Source organism: Gopherus flavomarginatus, chromosome 6 (genome assembly GCF_025201925.1).
Source record: "Gopherus flavomarginatus isolate rGopFla2 chromosome 6, rGopFla2.mat.asm, whole genome shotgun sequence".
In the NCBI taxonomy this organism is placed as follows: Eukaryota; Metazoa; Chordata; order Testudines; family Testudinidae; genus Gopherus; species Gopherus flavomarginatus.
The window spans coordinates 101,937,467-101,953,376 of NC_066622.1; the positions used below are offsets into that span (position 1 = coordinate 101,937,467).

Genomic DNA, 15,910 nt, shown 5'->3' on the forward strand with positions numbered 1-15,910 from the left:
AAAGGCGTATTTGCATTACAAAAATTACAGAGAAGGGCAACAAAAATGATTAAGGATATAGACCAGCTTCAATATGATAGATTAAAAAGACTGGGAAAGTTCGTCTTAAGATACAGCTAAGGAGGGATAAGATAAAGGTCTGTAATAGGGGTCTGCAATCTTTCAGAAGTGGTGTGCCAAGTCTTCATTTATTCACTTTAATTTAAGGTTCTGGTAATACATTTTAATGTTTTTTAGAAGGTCTCTCTCTATGTCTATATATTATATAACTTCTTCACACAATGTACCATCAACCCATTGAACTTACTGCCAGGGGATGCTGGGAAGGCCAAAAGTATAACTGGGTTAAAAAAAAGAATTAGATAAGTTCCTGGATGATAGGTTTATCAGTGGCTATTAGCCAAGATGGTGAGGGAGGCAGCCCCAGTGCTCTGAGTGTCCCTAACCTGTGACTCCAGAAGATGGGAGTGGAGGTCAGCTCCTGGTATTGGCCATTGTTGGAAGACAGGATGTTGGACTAGATGGACCATTGGTCAGACTCTGTTTGGCCATTCTTATGTTCACCAGAACACCCATCTCGGGCTGTAGGAATTGTCAGACTGGATCAGACCAGTGGTCTATCTTGTCCAGATTTCTGTCTTGAATAGTGGGCAGCCGCAGCAGTGCCTTCTGAAGAAGAAACTGTGTGATAGGAATTAGAGGATATAACTCTCCTTATCTCTAGGGGAAGTTTTCTATAACCCTGAATACCTTTGCTTTCAGCAGAACTCCATAATGGTTCTGGGATCCATCTACGTGGATCTGATTGTAGGATTTTCATTCTAAAGGATCATTTTCAGAAGCTCATAATTTTGTCAAACTTCTACCTTTTAGGCTGAAATTTGGCACATTTGTTTCTAGCCTAAGAGCAGGTTGTTTTGGAAGTTAGAGAAAAAACAATTTGCCTGTTTTAGAAACTTCAAAGAAAGAGGGAAGTAAAAGGAGATTTTACAATAATAAATAAATAAGATATTTTAATCAGCATTCACACACATACAGGAGGTTGTAGAAACTTGTAATTTGGCCAGGACATATTTCCCATGTTACAGAAGTGCTTTAAGATGATCCAGTGAAAACTAGCTTTCATGTGTCCATGAGCACACTTGAGCTTTGTAGGTTGTTCTTTTTTTTTTGTATGTATGTATGTATCTATTTTATATAATCTACCTATAAGATAGATACGCTGCTGTAGAGAAGGCCACAAAGCCCCAGTTTACAGTTACTTATAATTCTGAAATCTCAACTTTTAGGCTAAAATTTTCCAAGGTCACTGCAAATTTGTGGGGTTTGTTGGAAAGTTTGAAATGGTTTTGAGTGCTAAAACATGAAAATTCTACCCTTCTCTCTCTTTTAAAGAGCCTATAGCTGGAGAGAAGGAAGTTTTGAAAACTGAAATTTGACATGGAATGAGTCTTTGCTTAGAAGCAATTCACAGCCTTTTACTGTTATTTTCAAGACCACTTAGAGAGAGATTAATGAGTCTTCTCTACAGCCTTAGCTAAGAGCCATATAGCTTTAGCCTATGCACCAAGCTCCAGAGGTCCTTGGTCATCAGTGGGTGGGACTGAACCTTGGACCTCTGGAGCTTAGTGCATGAGCTAAAGCAATATGGTTCTTAGCTAAGGCTGTAGAGCAGACTCCTTAATCTCTCTCTAGGTCTAGGTGCCACTGCATGGGACAGAGCACCACACCCAGGTGGTGTGTGGTTTACATACTTCTTCTAGCTAAGGAAGTACATTTCAAGCTTCAGAGACTTCACAGTTGAAATCCTGGATGAGTCCCCACTTGTAACACCGACAAACCCCGGTTCTTGGTGGGTGGGATAAAACCTGGGGTCTCTGGAGCTCAGTGCATGAGCCTCTACTGCATCAGCTAAAAGCCATATGACCTTTTGCTAAAGTTGGAGAGCAAACTCATTAATCTCACTCTAAATGGTCTCAGTTCCACTACATGGGACAGCGCACCTCACCCAGGAGGTGTGTGGGTTACACATGCACAATAGATTTCATTAGATAAACTCATTTAGCATGTACTTAAGGAAAGTCATACTGAGCTTTCATGAGCAGCTGAGTTAGACAACTGGCCAGTCTCCTGTATAGCTGAAAGTGCTACAGAGAATGGAGTATGGCTGTCTACTGGACTACATAAACTGCACAGGGTCTGACGTTAAGAGTTCAGACCTCTGTAGATCTTGTAAGGAATGAAGAGAGCTTCCTGCAGAGTTTGTAACTTTTGCCTGTGGTGCATCTTCCCTACTTGGGTAATTCCTCTGGTGTGACCACTTAACAGACTTCCTTCAGTGTGTCAGGTGATCTAGGTCTTCTTTGTCCCAATTCAGAGAAATGAAGTGCTTATGGTTGTTCTTTTTCATCATCTGTCCTGGAAGTCAATGTGAGGGGAAATATTTTGTCAAACACTGCATGTTTACTGGGCAATGGAGTCACAGTTAGGACTGCTTTCAGCAGCTTAGGTTAGGAGGACAGGGAATAGCATGAATGTTAGCAAAACATTTGACCATGATTAGTTGGTTGAATAGAGACAATATTTGTATGGTTCAGGGTATTAATAATTATATTTGCCAATTCCTACAGAATGCATCATTCTGTGACATCACAGCAAACTCAACTGGAGTATGGAGAGACCCTCAACTGTTTGGTAAGTCTGTTTCTAACACAGGAGAAAAAGAAGTTGAAAAATATGTCATTCACATAAAGGGCTGGTATAAAGAAGACACTGCAAGAATAAGGAAATTTGTACATCAGAAAACACAAAGTTAAATGACTGTAAAATTAGAATGGAGGAAGAGGGGAGAACAACTGAACTAACAGTCAAGGTTTACCAAAAACAAGGGCCACAGCCTCTGCTGCTGTAAATTGTCATTGCTCCTTTGACATTAAGGGAAAACCAGCTGAAGATTTGCCCCAATATATCCTCCAGTATTTAGGTATAATTGCCATCTTTTATTAATTACAGTGCTTTTCATTTTGTTTTGTTCTCCTAATGCTGATCTCTAGGTACTAGTGTTTTTAATTCTAAAATTTATATCTATTTATTTTTTATTTTGTGGCAATATTAATCCTTAACATTTTTTCTTTTATTTATGGACCTGTACAGCATTCCAAAAGATGTACAATACTTTAGCTAAGGGGAGACAGATCTTCTGCCCACCGTACTTGCACAGCTATACCTATATTTTGGGGGTTCTACAAGGTTTAGCCACAAAACCCCCACAAAAATTATTTAGACATAGCGTGAAGTCATACAAAAGTATAATTTTGTCCTAGTGATTAATTTTGTCCCATAGATTAACGTTGTTATTGTGTGATATATCACAAGTTGCACTGTATATTTTTGTGAGCTTTTGTGCCAGCTTGCTGTGTAATACAGTTACTGGGCAGTTTGCACATTTATGCTTTAATAGCTGAAAACCCTTGCTGTCACACAGGTATGGCAGTTGGGCCAAGTAACCCACTAGGTGTGCAGGCTCCCTCATGTAACCAGTGACATTGTTGCATGCAAATTTAGTTGTAGAATAAGGGTGGCAACTAGTTAAGTTACCTCTGAAATCATAATAGTCTAGGACTCTTGGCATGGCATAGTTACTCTACGGTAGCTATAAATCACATGGATGTAATTTGTAAAGTCAGAATGGCTAAGAATTTAAAAATTGGATGATAACAGATCACAAATCAGGGCGTTTATTGAACCTGAAGATATTCTAAACAGAAAGAGCGCTCAACCATGTTCGTAGCTGTTTCCATTGCTTCACATTGACTCAACAGACATTCTAGACTTTAGAATGTCTGTCAATGGGTCATTCTGGACTTCAGAGTGACTCACTGACAGAGTGTCAATCCTGGAATCTTATTTTATAGATTCTACATTAGGGTAAATTTGTCAGTGAACTTATTCTTAACATTAAAGTAAACAAGTGTGATGGTACACATATATCACTGGGAGTTATCTACACGTATGTCATGGACAAATCTGTGCTGGAGGTATTAGGTAAGTGTTTGTCTCTGTGTTCAATAAATGAGTACAAGCCAAGGAGGAGCCATGTAAAGGGTAAAGAGTATTCTGCCATCACTTTCTGGCTGTCACACTTGCTTTAGACATAACTTTATATATTTACTTCCACATAGTAAAACAGATAGTCAAATCTAATCATTCATGTTTTATTATTATACCTAAAGCTAAGAAAGACCTATTCCTTGGCTTGGTACAATTTTCAAAGTCTTGCTTTCCCATGTGTATCTTTAAGGAACCCTGGGTTCTATGCATAATTGGCAGACCTTTATTTTCCAGCAGGGCATAGGAATGTAGTTCCATGGGAAATGGAAAAGGGGAATATAAAATTTAGCAATGCATTTGAATTTTTTCTTTTTATTGTGTTTCCCCCAAAAAAGTCTGAGAGTCTACAGGGCTGGGAATAGAAAATATCTCATTAAATTAACATGGAGAAATAGATGGGAGTTTTTTAAGGAGATTATATAAGAAGAAAATGTACACTGTTTTTTTTGTTTTTTTTAATATTGCTTTATAGCTTGTGTATAAAATGTTTGCAGCTTTTTCTGGTATTCTGTTTTCTTTTATTCACTGCCCTCTAGAGGTCTTACAAAAGAAATTAGATGAAGAGAAAATGAGTCTGCTACAATGACTGTATCTGTCAATTGTTGCTGTGCATTGGCCAATCCACTATATTTCAAAACAAATCCATAGATTCACCACGAACTGAATGGAACGTGCCACCTGTCTGAAAAAGAAACAAAGAAATAATTGTGTAAAAAGTCCACTTTTCAATGAATGAAAAGAAAAGGAATATATCACAGATCTTATTTTAAGAGTACAAGACAAAAACTATGTGATATACTATAAGAAAATTTATATGCGGTACTCTTATCAATAAGATTTATAGCATAGTGTTACTTGTGTATCTGATGTTTCTGTCTCTCTCTCTCTTTTTCAGTAGTTTTCAGTTACAGGTATTGTATGGTAAATAGACCATCTTTATAGCTGAACCAGACAAGTTATACTAAATCTTTCAAACTTGCTGTTAAGAGTCCAAAAGAAAGCAAAACAAATATCTTTTGTTTAAAATATTAACACCTACTCTAACAAATATTTCCTCCAAGGACCTGAGAAATCTGAGCTGTGATCTTCCTGGTTTCTCTGCCACAGAATTACAGCAAAAATAGTAGCAAATAGATTTGTAGAAGAAATGATTCTTCCAAACCTTTGATTAGGGTCTGTCATTCAGACAGAGACAATAGCAAATCTCATTTCTTAGGATGTTAAGGAGATGGTCATTTGTCTATCTTTAATGCTAATTTCATTTTTTGAAATGGCTGTCTACTTCTGGACTTCTACAAAAGTGATTTGAAGGGTTTTTAAAACATTGCATTTCACCTTTAAAGTAAAACAAACAAAGATAGTTGAAGCATTTTCAACATTGTGTTATATTTTGATTGTAAGCTCTTTGAGACTGGGACCATCTTTTTGTTGTGCGTTTGTACAGCGCCTAGCGCAAAGGGGTCCTGATCCATGACTGGGTCTCCTAGGCACTACCACTGTACTGATAAATAATAATAAGCATTTCTTGTAACTTGTTCTGATGATACAAACTGTGTGACAGCCTTCAGTGCATTAGTATTTCATTCTTAAGTAGACAGGGAAAGATCACTTTTTGTCACTGATATTAAAATTATCTAATCTCTTTAGGTTTTGATATTCTATACATCTCATGGAATGGCTGCAAAAGCTGCAATTACATATATTAGTTTATTTGTTTGTTCAAAGTAAAATTAAAATGAAAGGCCCTTCGGTCTTAAATTAATGACGTTTTTAGAGTTGTTGAAGTGTCAAAAAAATAAACCTATATCTCAAACTTGGGCAAATTCTGCCCCAAAGTCAGGTTTAAAACTGAATTATATCTCAATTTTAAACCTGAGAGAGATTATTTAAAAACGCTGACAACCACGAGAGATAATGTATTGGCTTGAGTGAGGTCACTGTGTTGATAATATAGAACATTTTTATGAGTGTTCACTCTTGGGTGCCTACTTTCACCTACTTTTCAGTTATTGAAGTTCCACAGCTCCCATAAGTGGGCATCCAAAATTAATGTGCCCCACCCCGGAAAACTTGACTATTAATGATGAATACAGAAAACTGATTTACTTATACCATAACCTTTGGGCCAGAATGCTCTTCTTAATTGCTAATTTATTTGGGATTGTTGTGTCACGGAGGAATTCAAATCTCTTGGTATCAAAGAGTTAAAGGGGAAATCATCCATTGCAAAGTATCATTTACAGCAGAGCTCTTTACTTATCATGAGATGTTCAAGAGTGAAGCAGGAAAGAGCTCTAAAGCACTTGTTTTCTTGAATCTGCTCATTATGTATTACACTAGAGGGATGTAATAGGTGTTAGAAAGTACCTAGAGAGCATTACTTAGAAAAAAACACACTTAATAGAAGTATCTACAAAGACCATGTGAATTAATTCAGGAGATGGGTAAGTGCAAGAGGGAGGTAAGCCACTGAACTAGTCGTAGTCTCCTAGGGAGAAGTGGGAAGTGAGAACAGTGCAGTTTCCCCTCCTCTCTTTAATTTCTTCCAACACCTCAATTCATTTCTCTAACAGCCACTGCTGAAGGAAGCTGTACTACTCTATTATCCTCTCCACTTCTCTGCTGCTCCTTTGTCCAACCTCACACACACACAGAAAGTGGCAGTATCAAAGAGGATCAATGTCTGAATTCTGAGTCTGCTTGTTGCACCTACTGCAAGCCAGCATTGTATGCACAGGCTTTCCTTTATCTGCTAAAAACTCACCGCTGTCTTCCAGTAATCTGTTTCAGAGATAAGCATCCTGATTTTGTGGATGGAAAGCCTGGTCAGCTCCTTCATGGGAAATTCCACGACATGATAGTTTTGCTATATGTCAGTGTCAGTCAAACAAAATCTATGCATAGTGCAGCAATAAAGAGCTGGTAATATCTGTGATTTGGAGTCAGTAGTTTTTAAGTACCAATTTGTTTTATTTTTACCAGATGTTACCTGATAACTCTCACACTATAGAAATAACTGATCTCTTTCTCACACAGATGTATTCTTCTTAACATTAGTCACAAACACATTCTGCATACTGTTTTAACTGTCTCTACATTTCTATACAAAAATAGCATAGTGTGATTTCTAATGTTTTCATGAAAGATATGCACAAAAACATGCTGAAAACATTCATTAAACAAAAAAAGGTATACTGAAAATGTTTATTATCTGGTGGATATTTGGCCTGTAAATTATGGACTGTTATGGTCAGATAAATTGGAGTTTGTAGCCTACGTCCTAACAGCAAGGTATCTACATATATAAAATCATTGCTGCAGTTGGAACTAATTGGTGCCTTTCCTGACATTCTCATCACTGTTAATTTGTACATAATCAATGTATATAGATTTATGCAATGGAGGAAAACAACACGTTTGTATACCTGTCGTAATATTTTTCAGACTTTAGCTAACCTCTCTTAGTTACCTTAGAAATACTTAAACAGGATGATGTATCTGTTCTGTAGAGTTCCTCTGTTAGATTTCATACTTGCTAATCTAGAATTTTGCACTGAAGGCGAAGTCTTCAAACATTTTATTTATTCAATGTATAGTACTTTTATTTCAGAAAAGGTAAAGATCTTCTTTGAATATTGAATAGAGCTGGTTGGGAATATTTTTCAGTTGAAAAATTTCAGTGAAATATGGGGTTTTGTCAAAATCAAAATTGTCATGGGAAAATGTAAATTTTAACACATTTTTTTAACAGGAAACATTAATTTAGGATTGACGTTTGACAAAATGAAACACTGAATTTAGGATTGACATTTCAAAATGAAATATTTTGTTTCAATTGAAAATGTTAGAATATTTGTTTTGACATTATGTACTCAAAATGTTTCAAAACGTTTCGTTTTGTGAAAAATGTTGATATTTTCCTTTTATAACCCATTTTGTTATAGAAACACATATAGAAATGTAGGCATTTCATGAAAGATAGAAATTTCATTTTCTGACAAGCTCTTATTTTTAACCAAATTGCGTACCCATGTTAAGTGAGAATCATTTTTCCCCTAAATCCATGATCAAAATGCCTCCATAGCTGAGAAATATTCACATGAAATGAAGTACAAACCAGGTGCTGCAAGAATATATTGTGCTCCTAATCTCTATGCCCTGGTACTAATGACTTACGGAAATTTAGTTCATAATATAGGATAGTGTTTTTGCTGGATGAGGAATGCCTTCTGCGTTGACACTTCATTATTATAGTATGTTTTTGCTTAATGTTTCATCTAATTTCTCACACTATTTTTTTTTTCTTCTTAAACATCTAATTTCTCACACTATTGCACATTATTTAGAACTACTTTCCTGACTACACAAATTAGTCTGTAGACAAGAACAGAAATATTTTGTGTTAAATGATCTAACCCAAATTTTGAGAACTGAAGATACCCTCATGCACTTAGATAACTTCATGGGAGAAACATCTGGTAGGAGTGGAAAGGATTCTAAAGCTTTTTAAGGAGTCAGGGTTTACATGTGCAGGAAACAAATGTCAGTTTGAAAGAAATTACATCATCTTCCTAGAACAGAGGTCTTCAATCTGTGGGGTACACCCCCTTAAGAAGGGGAGCACTGCTGGGACCTGCAGCAGCCCCCATAGGGGGTGGGAAGGAAGCACTGCCAAGCAGGGCCGGTGCAACCTATTAGGCAACCTAAGTGGTTGTCTAGGGCACTAGCATTTGGGGGGTGGCATTTCAGGTCCTTCGGCGGCAGCCGGATCTTCAGCTGCCCCGGTCGTCATCGGCATTTAGGCGGAGGGACCTGGGGCAGGGGAGCACGGAGAGGGCCGCCTGCAGCAAGTAAGCGGTGAGACCAGAGCAGTGGGCCCTGCCGGAAGGCAGTATCCTGAAGGGGACACCACCAAGCAGGAAGCAATGCGGGTCCAGACAACAGAAAAGGAGCAGAAGACAGACGGGACACCACTGACAGAGGGTGCTGCACCAAAAACTGAGCTAATTCCCTGGAGTCACCAGCGAGAGGCGCCGTGGTGGTGAGTCCCAACACTGTTATAGTACCCCACAGGAAGGAATTCCCAAGTGTACCTTCCTGAGCTCTCAAAGGGGTTCTGCACTTGAGTGGTGGCAGTGTCTACCAATCCAAAATCAGATAAAAGCTGTCACCTTAGGAGTTTAATATCAGCATGGAGTGGCCAGTATTAATTTTTAGAATCCTTGCAGGCCCCCAGCTTCTGCACTTGAAGTACCAGAGTGGAGAATTGGCTTTGACAGCTGCCCTCAACTTAAAAGACACATTTCCATTTTTCCAAGGCATGGGCATTTCCTCTGCTTTGTGTTGGGCCACTGACATTTTCATTTCACGGCACTGCCCTTCGGTCTCTTGTCAGCCTCGAGAGTATTTACAAAGTGCATAGTGCCAGCGGACGCTTACCTGAGGTGCATAGAGGTGCAAATGTATCTGTACCTCATTGACTGGTTAATAAAGGACCGATTCTGGGATCAGGTGCGGTATCATCTCAACCTGGTTTGCTCCACCTGTTGCAACCTCTTTCTCGCTGTTAATATGCAAGAAAAAGCGATCTTAATTTCAGTGCAATACATAGAGTTCACTGGAGGAGTTCTCAACTCTACTCAGGCCAGAGCCTTCCTCCCTGAGGCTTGGTTCAAAGTCATGGTGGATCTGATTTTATGCATGCACAGCCACCCTCTCACCACCATTGACATGTGCCTGTAATTGTTGATCCACATGGTGGCCTCCACTTATGTGGTTCAGCACATGTGGATCCATCTCAGGCCCCTGCAGGCCTGGCTGGTGTTGGTCTACGTCCCCATCAGACAGAGCGTGGACCGTGTGGGCGGGATCTTGGACCATGTACTGTCATCAGTCACATGGTGAAAGAATCCTGCATTGGTGTTGGAGGGAGTTCCCTTTGTGGCTCCATCTCTGTGAGTGTCCCTCATCTCCAATGCTTTGGGTTGGGAGCTCACCTGGACGATCTCCACACACAAGATTGTTGCTTGAGTCATAATCGCTCCCTACACATCAAGGGCCGGGAGCTCAGAGTGGTTCACCTGGCCTGCCAAGCCTTCCTACATCACAGAAAAAGCAGCATGGTCCAGGTCCTGCCAGACAATACAGTGGCTATGTTCCATATCAACAAGCAAGACAGAGCCAGATCATCTGCCCTTTGCCAGGAAGCCCTCAGGCTCTGGGACTTATGTTTACAACACGACATTCATCTTGTAGCTGCACACCTCCTCGGGGCCAGGAACAATTTGGCAGATTGCCTCAGCAGGACCTTCTCATCTCACCACAAGTGGTCCTTCCATCTGGAAGTGGTCAGCATCATCTTCCAGAGGTGGAGAACTCCCCAGTGGACCAGTTTGCATCCAGGCAGAACACGAAAAGTTTTTTGCTCAATTGGGGGAAACAACAGAGGCTTTCTGTCAGACACTTTTCTGCTCCTGTGCCACTAATTCACAAAGTCCTCATGAAGATCAAGCAGGACAGGGCGAAGGTGATCCTCGTAGTGCCGGCTGGGCCAGCCAGCACTGGTTTGCATGATGCTGGACCTCTCGGTGGCTGCTCTGTTACAGCTGCCACTCAGGCCGGCCCTCTGTCCCAAAAGCATGGCAGTCTTCTGCATACAAATCAGACAGCCTTGCACCTGATGACTTGGTTGCTGCATGGTTAAATGCAGAAGAGCAGGATTGTTCGGCCACTGTCCTGCAGGTCCTGTTGGACAGCAGAAAGCCCTCCACCAGAGCAACCTACCTGGCCAAATGGAAGCAGTTTGCTTATTGGACCTCAGATAAAGGCATTCAGCCCAAGCAGGCATCATTGCAGTTAATCTTGGACTACCTTTTGCAGCTCCAAGCACTTTAATCTATCAAGGTCCATTTGACTGCTATTTCAGCCTTCCATTTGCCACTTGGGGGTAGTTTTCACCCAGGACATGATTTCTAGGTTCCCCAAGGGCCTCGAGCGCCTCTACCTGCACTAAGGTACCCCATTCCACCATGGGACCTGAATCTTGTGCTGTCACAGGCCATAGGACCTCCTTCGAACCACTGGCTTCCTGCTCTCTCTTTTTCCTTTCCTGGAAGCTCATGTTCCTGGTTGTGATAACATCCGCCTGCCAGATCTCTGAGATTAGGACGCTTATCTCGGAACTGTCCTATATGGTCTTTTACAAAGACAAGATCCAGCTGCAGTCGCACCTGGCTTTCCTGCCCAAGGCAGTTTCTATTTAATATGGGCCAAGACATTTATTTACCTGTCTTTTTTCCAAAGCCGCATAAGTCAGAGGAGGAGCAAAGGTTTCATTCCCTAGATGTCAAGAGGGCACTAGCTTTCTACATTGAAAGGACCAAGCCATTCCACAAGTCGACCCACTTGTTCATCGCGGTGACTGATAGGATGAAAGGCCATCCAGTGTCTGATCAAAGAATTTCTCCTTGGATCACTGCCTGCATTTGCTGCTGCTACAATCAGGCAAAGGTGCCCCCTTCAGCGATTGTAACCGCCTACTCAGCTAGGGTGCAGGCCTCTTCAGCAGCTTGCCTAGCCCAGGTGCCTATCCAGGACATCTGTAGGGCGGCCACCTGGTCATCCGTCCACACGTTTACATCCCATTACGCCCTTACCCAGCAGACCTGGGATAATGCTGGCTTTGGTAGAGCAGAGCTGTCAGCTGCTTGACTGTGAAATCCGAGCCCACCTCCACAAATACTGTTTGTGAGTCTCCTAGAATTAAATTGACATGAGCAAGTACTTGAAGAAAAACTGATTACCTACCTTTTCATAATTGTTGTTCTTTGAGATGTGTTGCTTTTGTCCATTACATTATCTGCCCTACCTCTCTGTTGGAGTTGCCAGCAAGAAGGAACTGATAGGGCATAAAGTTGGTGGCACCTAGTATACCAGCATATGGAAGTGACACTGAAGAGGGATACCACAGCTGATTCTACAGATACCACAAAGGCAAAAATCTGCAACTGTGCAAGCACCTATATTGGAATAGACATGAGCAACACATCTTGAAGAACAACAGTTACAAAAAAGTAGGTAACCATTTTTCCATGCTTAGATTCTTGGTCAGGGAAGACCAACAAGACGGGGATATGAAGACAACTTTTTTTTTTGTCTTTGCATATAACATCAGCTGGCACTCAACTATGCATTACTCCACTTACAAGATTATTTTTGAACTCTGAAACCCATGCTTCTCTGGTACTTAATGTTTGGGCAGGAAGAACTGTCAAGGCCTCCTGTATCTACACCAGTAAGAGATGACCAGTAAGACCTAAGAATAGCATTCCAGAAGGTGGAGGAACCGATGAGATTAAAGTGGAGCATGCTAGTCACAAAATGCCAGGAAGAAGGTGAATTACATGCCCATTCAGGAATGAAGAGTGTGGCCATGCAACTGGAAAAAGCAGCCTGGAGAAAATCCCAAACATATTCCTTTTTCAAGTAATTTAAAAACTGAACAACTTATCCTTGCTGATACAAAAGAAAAAAACCCCTAATCCCTTTGAAGATCATCTAGAACTGGTGCACAGATTCAATGAAAGAAAGGGGAGGACTGATGATGATGCTCAACAACTATCTCAGAGGGATGCAAAAGAGGATTTGGAGGTATCATAGCGAGTTTCCTGTGGCTCATATTAGTAGACCAGTTCTGGAGTGTGTCCCTGGGACCTCAACACAGTGCTGTCTTCAACAATCTGTTTATGACATATAAACCTAACTAGAAGATATGAACCCTACACTCACTGATAATCTAAATCCAGCTATGAGTGATGTTTCCATGACTGAATATAGTACTCAAGCAGGCAGACCAACACCAAAACCTCTGTGCATGGCCAAGTACCTGGATTCCTATGAGTCACTTTTAAATTCTTATTTAACTGAAGGGAGTAAATTGTAATGATTAGTGCAGACAGGATTTCCACCAATAGATGGTGATGTATCTTAAGGCTGGTCTACACAAACAGTTAGTTCATGGCAAACTGGTGTGAATCTACCTCACACTAGTCTACCACAGACTAACTGTCCGTGTGGACCCTGCTGACACCCATTAACAGTTGGTTAATTTAAAACAGCACTAGATTAAACCATATTAATAAACTGTTAAGATTAATTTTTCATGTAGTCAAACACTTATGTAGTTGTCTTGCATGTGGTTATAGGGATTTAGGAGGAAGGTCAGTCCTGCCTTTGTGTGCTGAAGTTGGCACTCGCAGTGTTTCAATAAATCCCTGTGATTCTATAAGTGATTATATCCTGAAATCAAGATAAGGTGAGTTCTCAGCTGGTTGAAAGACCATACTCAAAGAGTAGTTATCAATATTTCACTGTCAAACTAGGATGTATGTACTAAGGTCTCTCAGGGATCTGTTCTGGGTCCGCTATTCAATAATTTTATGTGTGACTTGGATAATGGAGTGGAGATAATGCTTATAAAATTTGTAGAGGACATCAAGCAGCAAGGGGTTGCCAGCACTTTAGAGGACAGTATTATCATTCAAAATTACTTTGAATTGGAGAATACTGATTTATCTTGTTGATTTTTGACAAAGACAAGTGAAAAGTACTACACTTAGGAAGAAAAAACCAAACACACAGCTACAAAATTGAGAATAATTGGCTAGGCTAGGGTGACCAGACGTCCCGATAAAATCAGGACTGTCCCAATTTTGAGGAGTTTGTCCTGCATCCCAACCAGAGTATAGTCAGGACACCATCTGTCCTGATATTTCGTTTCCTGGTCTTTGGCGGAGAGTCTTTCAGTTGCGGATGGTCTTTGGTGGTATTTCGGCGGCAGGTGCTTCTGTCTTTGGTGGCAAGGTTTATTACTCCCCTGCCAAAATACCACTGAAGACCATCCGCAACTGAAGGGCTCTCTGCTGAATTGCTGCCGAACTCCTGGACAGGTGAGTGTGTTTTTTTTTTTAAAAATAAAGTGACCCCCCACGGTAGTCCTGATATTTTCCCCTTAACATCTGGTCACTCTAGGCCAGGCATCAGCATTACAGAAAATGAACGAGGGGGGTGGATCACAAATTGTTGACTCGTAGGCAATATGATGCAGTTGCATAAAAGGCAAATATTCTGTTGTGTCCAGTTTTTGGAGCTACACATTAGGAAAGATGTGGACATATTGGAGAGAGTCCACAGGAGAGGGGGGCGGGGAAGGCTTAGGTCAAGTTTTATGAGGAAAAGTTTTAAAAGAAAACCTGGACATGTTTAGTCTTGAGAAAAGAAGACTGAAAGAGATAAGTCTTCAAATATGTTCAGGATTGTTATAAAGAGGACTGTAATCAATTTTCTCCATGGCCACTGAAGTAACGAGCTTAATCTGCAGCAAGGGAGATTTTAGGTAAGACATGAGAAAAATATTCTAACAATAAGGATAGTTAGGTACTGGAGTAAGTTATCAAGGAAGGTTGTGGAATCTGCATAACTAAAGGCTTTTCAGAAAAGGTTAGAAACACATTTTTCCAGGATGGTCTAAGTATATTGAATCCTTCCTCAACCTGCTGGGATGGACAAGATGATAGCTTGACTTCCTTTCCAGTCCTACTTTTCTATGATTATATGATTTTGCATCCACTGTGATGGTAATTGTTGTAACTGAATGGATACTGACAAATTAATTTCATATAAGCCATACACCTCCAGATGGTAACAAATTTAAGTCATTACTGTCCTGGACTGGATTCAGACCTGCAACCCATTGCCAGTATCCTGCTGCTACTACTACGTTCTGCTACAGTAGTGTACAGACAATGGCCCCAAATAGCCTCCTTCCCTTGTCCACCTTGGTTTCCCAGGATTGGCCTGTATTTTAATATAGTTAAAAGAAGCAGCCAATTCAGTGCTCCCGAGAAAAGTCCAAAAACTTTCTCCCAACCTACGGAACAGCTTGGTCACATACCTCACTTGCTTCCTTCCAGGTTCTTACAGAAGCAGCTCCAGGTGCCTGTTCTGTTACCATTGAATTGGTGGTAGTGCAGTATCTCTGTTCTGGAGACAAAGGCTTGTTTTCACAATCATTCTCTGCTCCATGTATTCTCAACAACAGCATTGCCATCAAGGGCAGTATGGGATAAGAGGTTTAACAGAATGTGAGGGGAAGATGTGAGGAACTTCTGTATTGCAAATCTTTTGAGACTCTGAATAAAATAGGTATATTAAAGTAACCTAAAATTTATCAGAATGTGAATACAATCATCCAGTAATCCCCAGACTCATGACTCACTTGGACAATTTATGGTATAATTTGTTTAAAATGCTGGTAACTATGACCATGAGTTGGCCTGGATTCCAAAAGTGTGGAGAGAGAACAGGTCACATTGAAGTCCAAGGAGTTTCAGGTGCTCAGCACTTCAAAAAGTCAGGTTATCTACTCATTAAGTCTGGTACAAATTGTTACTTTTAGTTTGTTTTCCTGCTCTAATAATTATGAAATGAATATTTTATGACTGTTTAAAAATTAGATGCAATAGATGACTGAAAATAATAGAGCCATCCATGCTGTTGCTCTGCTCTGGATCTTTGAACTATAAATGTTTTAGGTATCAGACACCAAGAAAATTATTAGAGCAAATGGAAATCTCTTCTCTCAGAATAACATCCAAACAAAGATTTTTGTACGAAAGGATTTCAAGAAAAAAAATCTGTTTCAGGAGAACCAAAATGGGATGTTTTTGGCTTCCCAGATGCCCACCTGAAAAGCTCTTGTCAGTTTCACTTTTTAGAGGTAGTGATTCCATTCTGCAGAAAG

At 40.3% G+C, this 15,910-nt stretch overlaps 1 protein-coding gene across 2 annotated transcripts in view; it reads left to right on the forward strand.

Annotated features, from left to right (window-relative positions):
• Positions 1-15,910, forward strand: part of PCDH15 (protocadherin related 15) — a 1,406,570-nt gene that overhangs the window by 533,436 nt on the left and 857,224 nt on the right. For both annotated transcript variants that reach the window (XM_050959272.1, XM_050959271.1), the window contains exon 6: positions 2,631-2,694. The gene's annotated coding sequence lies outside the window, so the exon portion shown is untranslated. The remainder of the gene's footprint in view (positions 1-2,630; positions 2,695-15,910) is intronic.